The following is a 13,455-nucleotide window of genomic DNA, read 5'->3' on the forward strand; positions in this document are numbered from 1 at the left end:
TCAGTTCTGAGCAGGGGAGGCTTCCCTCACCTGGCACTGACCAGATCCCGGCAGGACCAGATGGCTGAAAGTGGCTATTTTGGGACTTTTGGGGCAGGATCGGGGCCAAAAAGGACCGAATCTGGTTGGAGCCGAGTGGGGGAACCCTCCCATGCCCAGGATTGACCCTGTCAGGCTGTTTTGGCCCAAACCCGAGCCCAAAGGTGCCCCAAAGTGCCCAAAACGGCCATTTTGGCCCATTTGAGCACAAATTGGGGCCTAAAAGGCCAGGACCAGGATGGTTCTGGGCAAGGGACGCTTCCCCTGCCCAGCACCGACCTGATCCAGGCCCCTTTGGCCCCAATCCGGGCTGAAACAAGCCTAAAATGGCCATTTTGGGTACATTTTGGCAAGGATGGGGGCCAAAACGGCCGGGACCATGTCCGTGCCAGGTAGGGGAGCCTTCCTCCACCCAGAACCAACCCAATACAGGCTGTTTCAGCCCCGATCTGGGCCAAAACAGACCCAATCCAGGCCAAAATGGCCATTTTGGGCCTGTTTCGGCCCGGATCAGGGCCAAAATGGCCGCATCGGTGCTGGGCAGGGGAGATTTCCCCCACCTAGCACTGACCCTATCCTGGCTGTTTTGGCCCCGAAATGGCCCGAAATGGCCATTTTTAACCCGTTTTGGCCAGGATTGGGGCCGAAACAGCTGGGACTGGGTCGGTGCCAGGTGGGGGACACTCTCCCTGCTTGGCACTGACCCCATCCTGGCTGTTTCGGCCCTGATCCCATCCGTTTTGACCCCCAAAGAGGCCCAAAATGGCCAGAAATTGCCATTTTTGACCCATTTTGGCCAGAATCGGGTGAGTGCCAGGGGAGGCTCCCCCTGCCCAGCACTGACCCGATCCTGGCCATTTTGGCCCTGATCCTGGCCGTTTTTGGCCCCCAAACGGGCCCAAAATGGCCCAAAATGGCCATTTTTTACCTGTTTCAGCTCGGATTGGGACCGAACAGCTGGGATCGGGTTGGTGCTGGGTGTGGGGTACTTTCCCCACCCAGCATCGACCTGATCCAGGCTGTTTTGGCCCCAATTGAGGTCTAAACTGCCCAAAATGTTTGGAGGAACTATGGAACTACCGGAACAGTGTTCCGGTACGTTCCCCCTCGAAATGAGCCCTGATTAAAGCACTTCCAGAATTGCCAGCCAAATCTAGGAAACAAAGCTGTAATGAATCCCACCCACCAAAAAGTTCTTGTGTTTCTGTTTGGTTCTTACCGTGCAATGGCAGCACAGGCAGGCAGGCAGTGGGCTGGCAGTGGCAGGCAGCAGTATCTGTAACTGTGTTCCTTAATGGCAACCAACCAATCGTATCCCAAGGGGAGACACTCAGCTCCAGCGTAGGGTAAGTCTGGTGGTGGAAATGGGAATGTGCGCATTGCATAGTATTTTTTCTTTGATGCTTCCCGGGCAATTGCATTGGCATTGGCACTGGAAGTGACTTGTGGGGATCGATTAAAAAAGGCTTGCCTTGCACCAGAGAGGGGGGCAGCAGATAGCACGGTGCCATCAGCATCACCAATCCTTTTCTATGCACTTTTACACACAATGCAAGGAAAGGCAGGCAAGTAACCAATGTCAATGCATGTGTGCACATGTGGGTTTGAGGAGGGAGGGATCTCTTCCAGCCTTCGAGTCCCTGGCTGCTACAAAAGCTCATTTTATGCAGATCAAGGTGAAAACTGGAAATAATAAAAAATTATTAAATGAGAGCTGCACTGAGGAGGATCCAGGCATGTGTGCACCAGGTTGCCTATTCAGTGGCCTTTAGGTACCACCACTGTGACTGTAGAAGTCAACCTAAGATAATAGGTCAATGAGCACCAGGAGGAACTTTATTCTGCCCGGAAAGACTTCTGACTTTCAAGGATTTTCTGATTAAAACCGTTAATCCAGCATTAAAGAAAGAGGAGCAATGGAGTTGTTGCCTTGTGCACACCCAAGTCATTCCAGATCAGTATTCCACATGAACTGGTTTAGTTAAAAACCGAGCTCTCTTCATTTTCTTTATTGAGATTGTGGCTTTGGCTTCAGTTCAACTTCTTGTTCTTCATCCTTTATCACTGGGTTAATAGTTTTAGTTAGAAAAGGGAGACTGGGTGACCTGCCCAGTCCCCCACATTTATAGGTGTCCAGAGGCATCCATGGCTGCCCCGGACTTTGGGCTAGCTCCCACCAGCAACTCACCTGCAGACCTGCCGGGGTGCAAGCCCAGACAAACCCCATCGCTTCTCACAGCCCTCTCCCCCTTACCCTACAGCCAGGGGGGGGCGAGAAGACCATCCACGGGGTGAGAGACCAGGCTGTGCAATGGTGGGGCGGTGCCTGGAGTGGCAGGAGCAAGCCGAGGGACAGTGGGGCAGCATAGCGCCACAGCTGCAGTGGCAAGGGAACCTTGCAGAGAGACGGAGGAGCCCCGCAGAGAGACAGAGCTGTCAAGTGGGGTGGCTGCTGCCACTTGGAGTCCCAAAAAGCCCATCCATGTGGAGGCTGCTGGTGACTTAACCACCTCCCCAGCCTATATCCGAGGCTTAGGGAGACCTTCCCACAAACGCATCCGGGACCATGGCTGAAGGCAGCAACTCACAATAGGTAAAAAAAATAGGGAAAAGAAAGAGGGTCATCCTTTCATTCTTCATTCCTCCAAGTCCCATTAACAAAACAAAAGAATCTCCTCTCTCGCCAGCTTCCAATCTCACTGTGGTGGACTGTTTTAGGAAGGAGAGGAATCACTGATATAGGAGTTTATGAGTGAAGCATAACACTGACTGACTCCCATGTTGAGGGCACAGCAGCACCCCAAACACAGATTTCTCTGCCAGTGGTCTATCATGTTTTGGATATGGGATGAAACAACATTATAGCCCTGTCATTAAGTCATTACAAATTGAGGGCCAAATGCAAAGGATCGTGGTAATGTGGTCTCCATGGTTTGCTCTAGTCAAAAGCACAGCAACTTTCAAAGAACAACAGGCACTGAGAGGCAGAGGGCATCAAGTTAAGTGCCAGTCACAGTTCCAGCAGGTCTGTACACTGTGACAGCAGGTCCACTGTGACAAGGAATCTGATGCTAAGATTAAGGTCTTTAATTGGGAACACTTCAGTGTTAATTTTGAAGCCAAGAAAGAGCTCTACAATGCTGTTTCTGGGCTTTTGGGTGCCAGAGATCAGTGCTGAGGATAGAGCTGATCCACCTGCACCAACTCTGACAGGCGGCTCCTCTTGAGCATCGAAAGGAAGGACTTGCTTCTCATTGTGGGAGCAAAAGTACAAAGTGCAGGGGAACATGGCATCAACAGGAAACAGCAGGATGTAAAGGTAATTTATTGGCAAATGACACTATCATAAAACAGAAATATTTTTTAAATGTTTGCTGTGCTGCAGTGGTTGGCCGTGGAGTACTGTCCTGCTTGGGTGCCAGGCTGGCCTGCCACCATTTGCCAACAAGTTTTCTGCCACTGTGTGTACCTGCTGACATTCGCCTTCTTTGGGGTCCATTGTTATGTGTGTGCTTTCTGCTTGAGGAGAAACTCATTGGATCAATGGATTTTTGCAATGGGAGGGGGGACTGATGGTTAGTAATGATGTTGTTTTTGGTTAAGCACAAATAGTGTTAACAGTTAGACCCTCCTCATGCTGAGGGGCATTTTATAGATAAACCATAAAACCATAAACAAACACCCTTCCTTAAATGCACTGCCTGGCCTGAAATGAAATAAAATGGATGCCAGCCAGGTAAGAGCCTGGAAAATATTTTAGGAAGGGAATCAGAGCAGCTGATTAACTAATGGCCCCCTCCATGCCCCGGAATTTAGGACAATGGATCGCCCAAGCAAATCGTGACTAATCTCATCCATGCCTAGCCTCACATCCCCTCACCCATTTACCCTAATTAAGCAACATCTAATACTATTCACCAAACCTGGTACCTTTTCCCATCTTGTACTTACAGGTCATCAAGCACCATTTACACCCATTATCCATGTCTGGAAAACCCATCAAGTTATTGTTTGGGGGGCAAATACATCAGTTTGCCCCAGGGAACATTTTGCCCTATATCCAGATTCCCCCAAATCCATTTGGGCCTTCTCGTCTTCTCTCCATGAAATGCTGGTCATTTTGCTGCTGCCTCCACAGACCCCCCCATCTTCAATACTGGTAATTATAGCCTTTCCTGAAACTTTCTTCCCTTTCCTCCCTGATTTCTCTTAGTTAGCGTCGTACGTGTGCTGTGTGTGATTGTATGTTTGCCTGTTCATTTCTCTTTTAATAAAAACCTTTCCAAATGAACATCAGGATGGTTTATTTCGAGAGTTCTCTTAAGGGAAAAATCCCTGTAAACATTGGTGGAGAATTCCAGTTACTCCCTCTTACTTTGTCTCCTTTAAACTAATTCCTCCAACTAATTAGGGGACTGCCTATTTGGGTAACAGTAGAGCAGGCACACTCCTCTTCCTACTGATCACTAAGAGAGGGAATGGTAGTCAAATGAAGGCCTAGCAGGACAGCACCAGCCAGCCACTGGCACTTTTAAAATAACCTGTTGGCATTAATTTCATTTTCTTACTCATATAATGACTGACATAATAATAATAAAAAAGATTTATCTTTCCACTGAAAACTCTGTGTTTGTCATATTTCCTTGTTGTGGTCTGTTGGTTGTTTCCTTTCACAAAATTAGAAAAGCTTCCTTTGCAAAAAAAAAACCCTTCCCATATCATCCCACAGCTCTGCCATTAGTCTCTATGGGGGATAGATTTGCAGTGCTAGAGAGCTAAATGACACCAAAATTTCAGGGCAGCAGGGCTATCTGTCCACTAAATAGCATTCCCCACCCCACACACACACACAATTTCAAGGAAATTGGGCCAATGGGTCCAAATCTACAGGCTCCTGAACAAGGTATCCCTAGCCATCCTACTTGTAAAGGAAAATGTCCCCATCCCCACAAATGAGGGAGGGAAGGAGCAGGAGCAAGATAGAACTGCAGCTCTGCTGGGCCCTATGAGTTTTACCATAGAGTTTCCAGCAATTCTTAGTGTCAATTCCAAGTTTCCCAAAAACGTGATGTCACGCCATTGGCCTGGTGGCTGTTGACATGAATGCTGAACTTAATAGCATTGTGGTCACTGTTCCCAACAAGTGAAACAACATTTACGTCTTGCAGCAGACCTCAAGCCCTGCTTAGAACCAAGCTCAAAGTTGCTACTAGAGGTGGGCACGAATCGAATTATGACCCCAAAAAATGCACGAACCGGGCTGGTTCCTGGTTCATTAACACGCAGTTCATGGAGCCATGTGTTAACGAACCCCCATGACTTTTTCAGGCCCACTTCATGCAGGTTGTGAGCATTGTGACCCCAGACAGGATGGCACAAATGAGGTGTGCATGAATTGACAGCCCCGTTCTCCTGCTGCTAGGCAGTGGCAGGAGAAGGGGGCTGTCAGTTTCACACATACTGAAATCAGTTACCTGTGATAATGAGATAACCATTCATAGTCCCTATTCAGTCCCAGCTTGACAGAGTCAAATTTGCATATGAATTCCAGTTCAGCAGCCTCCCGTTGGATTTTGTTTTTGAAAGGTTTCTGTTGAACTACAGCGACCTTTAAGTCTTTGATGGAATGTCCTGGTAAATTGAAGTGTTCTCCCACTGGTTTCTGGACGTTTCCATTTCTAATGTCAGATTTGTGTCCATTTATTCTTTTGCGTAGAGGTTGGCTGGTTTGTCCAATGTACAGAGCAGAAGAACATTGTTGGCACATGAGGGCATATATCAGATTGGAGGATGAGCAGCTGTAAGAGCCAGAGACAGTGTAGTTGATGCCATTGGGTCCTGTAATTGTATTCCCTGGGTAGATATAGGGGCAGAGCTGGCATCTGAGTCTGTTGCAGGGCCTGGTACCTGTGCTGGTGACTCTGCTGGCTGATTCATGATTGTAAGTGAGAAGTTGTTTAAGGTTGGGGGGCTGTCTGTAGGCAAGGAAAGGTCTTCCACCCAGGGCTTCTAAGAGAGAGGTATCATTTTCCAGGATGGGTTGTAGCTCACTGATGATACGTTGGATGGGTTTGAGCTGGGAGCTATAGGTGACAACCAGTGGTGTTCTGTTGTTAGTTCCTTTAGGTTTGTCCTGGAGCAGGTTGTTTCTGGGTACTAGTCTGGCCCTGTTGATTTGTTTCCTCACTTCATTTGGTGGGTACTGTAGCCCCAAAAATGCTTGTTGTAAATCTCTTAAGTGGGAGTCTCGATCAAGAGCATTGGAGCAGATACGGTTGTAACGTAAGGCTTGGCTGTAGACAATAGACCGAGTGGTATGTTTAGGGTGGTAGCTGGAGGCATGTAGATATGAGTATCGGTCTGTTGGTTTCCGGTATAAGGTGGTATTTATCCGTCCATTATGTAGTTGTACAGTGGTGTCAGTTTTGTGGGAAATGGATTTAATGAATGAGATTTTATGTAACTTTATGTGCCTTCTATCACTGTTATGCACTTTTACTATTCTCAGGAGCTAATGTAGTATTTGTAAAGCAACTTGCAAGAAAATGAAACATGAAACAAAAGACCAAAGCAGAATGTATGTTACACATGTAAATCACTGTGAAATGTAAGATCAAAGTACTGTAAAGCTTGCTATCAGATAGATGGTGCTTAATAAGTTTAATGAGCGCCTGTTTGATTTCTGACACCTGCTTCTTACTTGATACAGAAATCCCCCTTGTGAAACTGTCCATGCAAAATGTTGCAACGAAAGCTAGCTACAATTAGAAACATCTCTCAAGGCTGAGAGAAAAAAACACAAAGGGGAGAAGGGGACTTAATGTAATTACAAGCGCATTCCAGGAGAGCAGCTCTCCTCCCACAGAACCCAGAGAAATATTCCTCGCTTGAAGCCCCCAAGGTTGCCAGAAAGCGACATCGGGGCACAACTATTAAATGTTACAAAGACCAAAGGAATGGGCATGAATGAGAAGTCCATGAAAGAGATGGGTGAGAACGGAAGGAAGATGTTCCTTCCAGAGATAAAACCAAGGACAGATAAGATAATTTGCCATCGGGTAATGCAGCTATGCTGTTGACTGAAGCTGTTTCTTCCAATCAGAATACCCTTAGACATTTGTATCATGACAGGTGGTCACCCACTTGAACCAATGGGGGCCACTGTATTTTCTGAGCCAATGGAATAACAAATATTATAATTAACCAAAAGGTATCAATTGCTTTGTACTGCTATTGTAGCTTTGATGAACGTTGGGCACGAGGGAACTTTGTGCTCTTTGTGCAATCGTCGTTCCTCCATTGTTTAATAAATGATTATAGATTGCTTCACCTACAGGACTCCACGTATATCTCTTATTATGATTGGCTAGAAGGACATTTGAGGTACCAGTTGCGTACTATAGTTTCAAACATTTGCCGTTTGAATTCCACAAACTACAAACCATGAACCGATTTGTGAACTGGTACAAGTTCATGGATTTTGTGGTTTGTAGTTCGTGGAACAGCGATGAACCATGAATCAGGTGGTTCAAGTTTTTTTCGGTTTGTGCCCATGTCTAGTTGCTACACCTCTAGCTGACCAATTGCTCTAATGAACAGTCATTTATGATGTTTAGAAAACTTGTTTCTATGACATGTCTCAAGCATTTATTTGTCCATTCAATGAGAGGGAACATGAATTCATTCAGTATTACAACATTCTCCCCATTAGTCACCAACTCCATTTCCCTCTCCATCTTGAGGTCTGCCTCCTGTTTTGGTCAGGAGGACAATAATACACCCCCACTTTCAAGTAACTCCTAGGGCCCAGTATCTCCATCCATACTGATTCTACAGGGGAGTTCCTTCTCCTAATATTTTCTAGAATACTTGACTCTGTGCTAGACTCAAGTCCAGTAGCACTTTAACAGACTCTATGCTGTCTTTGATATATAAAGCAACACCACCCCCAACATGTCCACCGCTTTTTTGTTTATAGAGTTTATATCCAGGGATAACATTGTTCCATTGATTTTCCCCATTCTACCAGGTTCCTCAAACGCACCTTGTCATTTAGCAGCTAGCACTCTATTGCCCAAATCTTAGCTTGGAGGCTTCTAGCATTGGCATATAAGCACCTGTAACTCATTTCCCTTTCTAAGGATCCTAACCTCCCTTGGCCCTCCAGTTTCCTCACATGATCCTCTTTTCCTGCCCTACTCTCATTCTTATGTTATAGCCCTCACCCATCAATATGTTCCCAAGAATTTACCACATCATCCTTTCAGATGACTCGTTCCAAACTGTCCTGACCTGTTTTTAGTTCCTTTCTAAAGCTTCCTTCTGCCCCACTCATCCTCCTGAAGTGTCAGTAAATTCCAAGTTGTGTTAATAGGCTGAGAAATAATCCAAACGTCTGTCAGAGCTGCCGATTGCTGCAGTGACTCATCCACAGCCTCTTACTAGAAAAATCTAACTTTAATTGCTCATTGTAAAACAGTACCTTTGTAACAAGGACGTTAAATAGCTCATTCTATGAAAAAAAATTCCCTGGGGATAAAAAATCTGTTGATTTTTATTTTTAAATCCTGCCACATTTGTGTAGAAAATTCATGAATTCATAGATGATAGTGACAACTAGCTGTTAAAGTGCAAGGTCATGCACTCTGACCTTTTCATCTGCCCTTTAGTAAATAAACCATCTCCTAGGGGAACTTCTTTAACATTTGTCCACACCTGCCCGCGTCCCTGCTAGCAGCTTCAAATAGTAGCTCCATGAAGAAAATTATGCCTGCCATCATATTCTTTCTTTTATTTCCTCAAAACTGCATAATCTTTATCACTCCTATCATCTCACAGTCCAAGATGTTCAATATTCATTCCCACAGGGTTGGATTAGGAGCCAGAGTTTCATGTTCCATCGAGGTAGCAACAAAAGCTCACAACACGAGAATGGGAAATACTCAGCATTACAATGAGACATATTCTAACCCTGAAGGATTTACAGTTGTCATATTTTTAAGATGCTACGGAATGTATTTTTGCGCTCCTTCAGTGTTTGTTTTAAACAACTTTGTTTGAATCTTTCGCTCATTCTCAACACCGCACAGTTGGTATCAACAGTAGATAAAATATTCTGCTCTGGAGGAAGTGGTATATAAAATATGATCACAACCAAGTTTGAGAAAGTCTTGAAACATTCTTAAAATAAATTGCTCACAAAATATGGGAACAAGTCCTTAGCCTGTAATGGCATGAGAACAGTTGTCCTTAAGAGATTCCACAGGTTGGGTTTTTTTCATAGCTATGACCAAAGTTAGAGGGGGAGGTGAGTCTGGCTTCTATACCTCTAAAGAACCTCCTGTGTCCTAAACCTGAGAGATACACCAAGTGTGGCCCGTGCGGAGGAGTTCTCAGTGTGTGCCTCTACACAGTGGCCAGGGAAACATAAGGTTCTTCAAATGATAATCATAAAATGGGAACTCCAAATCTTCTTATTCCTGAAGGATTAGAATCCTATGGATAGGAAGAATAACAGTCACAGATCTCAACTCCAGGAGAGGGACGCATCTCCACAGTTCCTAGCACATACCTAGCATATGGTGACAGCTGAACAATCTCCCAACATAGCACTCTGCAAACTTTGGAAACAAAAAAACAGGACAATAGAGGGTTTTTAAAGCCTTTTAAAAAGTTCCATATTAACAATTCGGAACTTAGAATGTTCATATCTAGGGATAAGCTCAGATGAAAATTCTGGAACTCTCTTTTACCATAAGGAATGCTTGACTCCAGCATAGAACTTCTGAGTGAAAATTCATCAAAAAGTGTGATACTGATTCACTCCCTTGCGTAGCTAGGAGCGGGGCGGCGGCGGGCGTGTGTGCCATTTTCGGGGCCCGTTCTCGAGGCCATGGCTGGCTTTGCCTCCCACCCACTTGGAGACAAGGATGAGTGTTTTCTGACATGGCTTTGCAGTGCAAGATACAGACTTTGCAAGTGGTTGACACTGAATATAGTGCTGATGCTGTGGAGTGGTGCCCTGTGGAAGGCTGGAACAACATCCTGGTATGTGGCACCTACCAGCTGAAGAAACCTGATGGCAAGAACTCTGAGGAGAGCAATAAGCCCCATATCCGACTGGGCCGCCTCTACCTGTATCACTTTGAAGAACATATTTTTTCTCCACTGACAGAGATACAGAGGCTAGAAACAGCTGCTGTGCTGGATATTAAATGGTGCCATGTTCCTGTTGCAGAACATCCCTTGCTGGCCATTGCAAATGCCACGGGAGCAGTGGAGTTTTGCTGCCTGACAGGAAGTGAGAAGAACAACTGCAAGTTCAAACCGTTGTGCAGCGTTGACCTAGGAGATGAATGCCTCACATTATCGTTGGACTGGTCTACAGGACGAAAGCAGGGGGGAGCCCATTGCAGCTAGTCAGCAGTGATTCCAAAGGGAGGCTGAGCTTGCTGTCTGTCGATGAATCTTCCCCTTCTGTGCACATTATGCAACAGTGGAAGGCACATGATTTTGAGGCCTGGATTGCTGCATTTGACTACTGGAATACACAAGTTATCTATTCTGGTGGAGATGATTCCCAACTAAGGGGCTGGGATGCCCGTGTCAATCCCATGGCTCCTGTTTTCACAAGCGAGAGGCACTCAATGGGGGTATGAAGTATTCAGTGCCATCCACTCAGAGAGAATCTGCTGGCCACAGGAAGCTATGATGAACATGTTCTCCTGTGGGACACTCGAAATATGAAGCAATCATTGGCAGACACCCATGTGCAGGGAGGAGTGTGGTGGCTGAAATGGCATCCAACACAGGAGCACTCTGGCAGCTTGTATGCATAATGGCTTCAAAATTCTCAATTGCCAAGGCGCTATGGAGGAGAACAAAAAGCGATGCCCTGTTCTTTCATCCTATGTTTTGCATAATTCCTTGGCTTATGGAGCTGATTGGTCAAGGCTCACCCTGAAGAATCCCTTGGTACTGTCTACAGAGATGCCAGTGGTTCATGAAGATGAAGGAGCGACACACGTGGATCTTGAAGTCCCAAACCTGAAGATAGTCTATGAATATCCTACAGCTACCTTTGATGTGTTGTTAGATGAGGATCAAACCCCTGCTTCACCAGTCCAAGTGGAAAGAAGCTTTGACTTTCAAGGACCAGGTCCTGGTGGGGATGGCTCAAATACCAAACTGGCCAAAGCCCAAAGACAAACCAGCCTCCTAGCAACATGCTCCTTTTATGACAATGTTCTACATGTCTGGAAGTGGGAAACTAGCCAGACTATCTCTTCAGCCTAGACATGATGTCAACATTCATTTTGGCCCACTTGCCTTTCTCCTTAGTGGGCCCTTTAGCACCAAAGGAGAGCGTAGAGGAAGCTGTGCTGGCCCCGCAGCTATTCCTTATATATTTCCTACATGAGGTTTCTAGCTTTAGTCCTGGGGTCCTGTGGCTGTAAGAGCTTTGAAGACTCCTTGGACACTTTGGCTGAGTTATATTGCATAAAAAGGTGGGCTCAATGGCGCTAAAGTTTGTCTTCATAAGAGTAAGGGCCTTAGTTATAGCACAAATTCAATTATCTGAGGTTTTCTTGTTCTACTAGAAGAATCTTTTGTACACAGCAATTCCTCGAGATGGAATAAGGTTCTATTGCTCCCTATACCTAGCATTTTAATCCCTTTTTACTTGCCCTGTAAAAGAAGCCTTTCTCTGTTGTTTGAAAACTGGGATAAGACAGGGGTGCAGCAACAGAAACCATCAGTCCCTTACTTTTTTTGTTGGGGAATGAGCTTTTCATGGGTATCTTTTTTCAAACACTAGTTTAAAATAAGGTAGACGAAAAGCAGAAACCTGTTTGCCAGCTGCCTCATTTGGCAGTCGCCTAATGATTTAAGAGCTTTTGGTTCCAGCCAGATACTTGAAGGCGAGGAAATACACCAGCAGTACTATACTCACATTTCTGTAATCCAAATCCTGTGCCTAAGAATGCCTAGAGTCTTAGCCTCTGGCTTGAAGCTTGCAATTGCTTTGAACATGCTACTGGGAGTATGTTAATGGAGAACAGAGAAGCCCCATTAACAATCTCTGCTGTAGATTGGCTCAGAGCTAAGCCAGCTACTACCTAGTACTATGAACTTTTAGTATTGCTTCCATATCACAGAATGAAAGAACACCAGCAACAAACAGTATTAACAGCAAGCAAGGATACTTTCTTGACACCTAGGGAAAAACCATGCAAGTTCCTTAATTCTGCAAAAATCCTTGCTGAAGGGCATAAAGTTCTCTTGAGACACAACATACTATCTAGGCTACTTATGTGCAAATATGCACATTGTGAACAAAAAATCGCTTGTTTAAATAAAATACATATTTTGAACTTTTCTAAAATAAAAATAGATAGAACTTAAAAAAAAAAGTGTGATACCACTACTGTAACGCACTCTACATAGCTCTCCTCTCTACATTAACTGGGAGACTCCAGCTGGTGTAGAATGCTGCAGCTCAGCTATTATTCAGAGCTAGGAGGACTATGAACATTACTTCCATTCTGCAGTCACTCCATTGGCTTCTTATCAGTTACCAGGCTAAATTCAATGCATTGGCTATCACATACAAAGCTCTTCTAGCCTTGGTCCATCATATCTATGGGACCACCTATATTCCACCATGGCATCTTTGCTCATCTGAACTTGCCTTCTGCAGGTGCCACCCTGCATATGGGCAAAATCAGCAGCTGCCTGTACACGGGGACTCTCTGTGGTGGCCCCCACCTTATGGAACAACCTACTTAGAGAGGTCAGAAAAGCTCCCACTCTCCTGGTTTTCTGCAAACAATACAAAACCAAATTATTCAAGAGGGCTTTTTACTCAGATAGGAGGGCAATACTGTAAGGAAGTAGGCTTAAAAAGAAGCATCAGTGAAAAGATAGGGACCATAGACTTTAGTAATATGTGCTATCTGTTGCTCAAAGTGCGATACTACTGGGTAGTTCTATGTTGTTTAATATGTCAGATTTCGAATTATTTTGCTCTGTTTCAGTATTTCTTCAGCACTGTATTGGATTTCTGTTGGATTTAAATCTTTGCAAATTTGCATTATATACCCTATATTATTGTTTATTGAAATGTCCTTGAAACTGACTGTACTAATTCACACTGTGTAATCTGCCTTGAGTGTCAATGAGAAATTATAAATAACGTAAATATATAAAACAAGAGGAGTTAGCCGTGTTAGTCTGTAGTAGCAAAATCAAAAAGAGTCCAGTAGCACCTTTAAGACTAACCAATTTTATTTTATTGTAGCATAAGCTTTCGAGAATCAAGTTCTCTTCATCAGGCATCGGTTCGGATCAGGCATCTGATGAAGAGAACTTGATTCTCGAAAGCTTATGCTACAATAAAATAAAATTGGTTAGTCT

General features: G+C 44.9%; 1 pseudogene; it reads left to right on the forward strand.

The window, feature by feature from the left end:
• The first annotated feature begins 9,984 nt into the window (after window positions 1–9,984).
• On the forward strand, window positions 9,985–11,334 carry LOC129342647 (diphthine methyltransferase-like; annotated as a pseudogene).
• Window positions 11,335–13,455: the final 2,121 nt, after the last annotated feature.

The sequence above is a fragment of the Eublepharis macularius genome, chromosome 1 (genome assembly GCF_028583425.1).
Source record: "Eublepharis macularius isolate TG4126 chromosome 1, MPM_Emac_v1.0, whole genome shotgun sequence".
Taxonomy (NCBI): domain Eukaryota; kingdom Metazoa; phylum Chordata; class Lepidosauria; order Squamata; family Eublepharidae; genus Eublepharis; species Eublepharis macularius.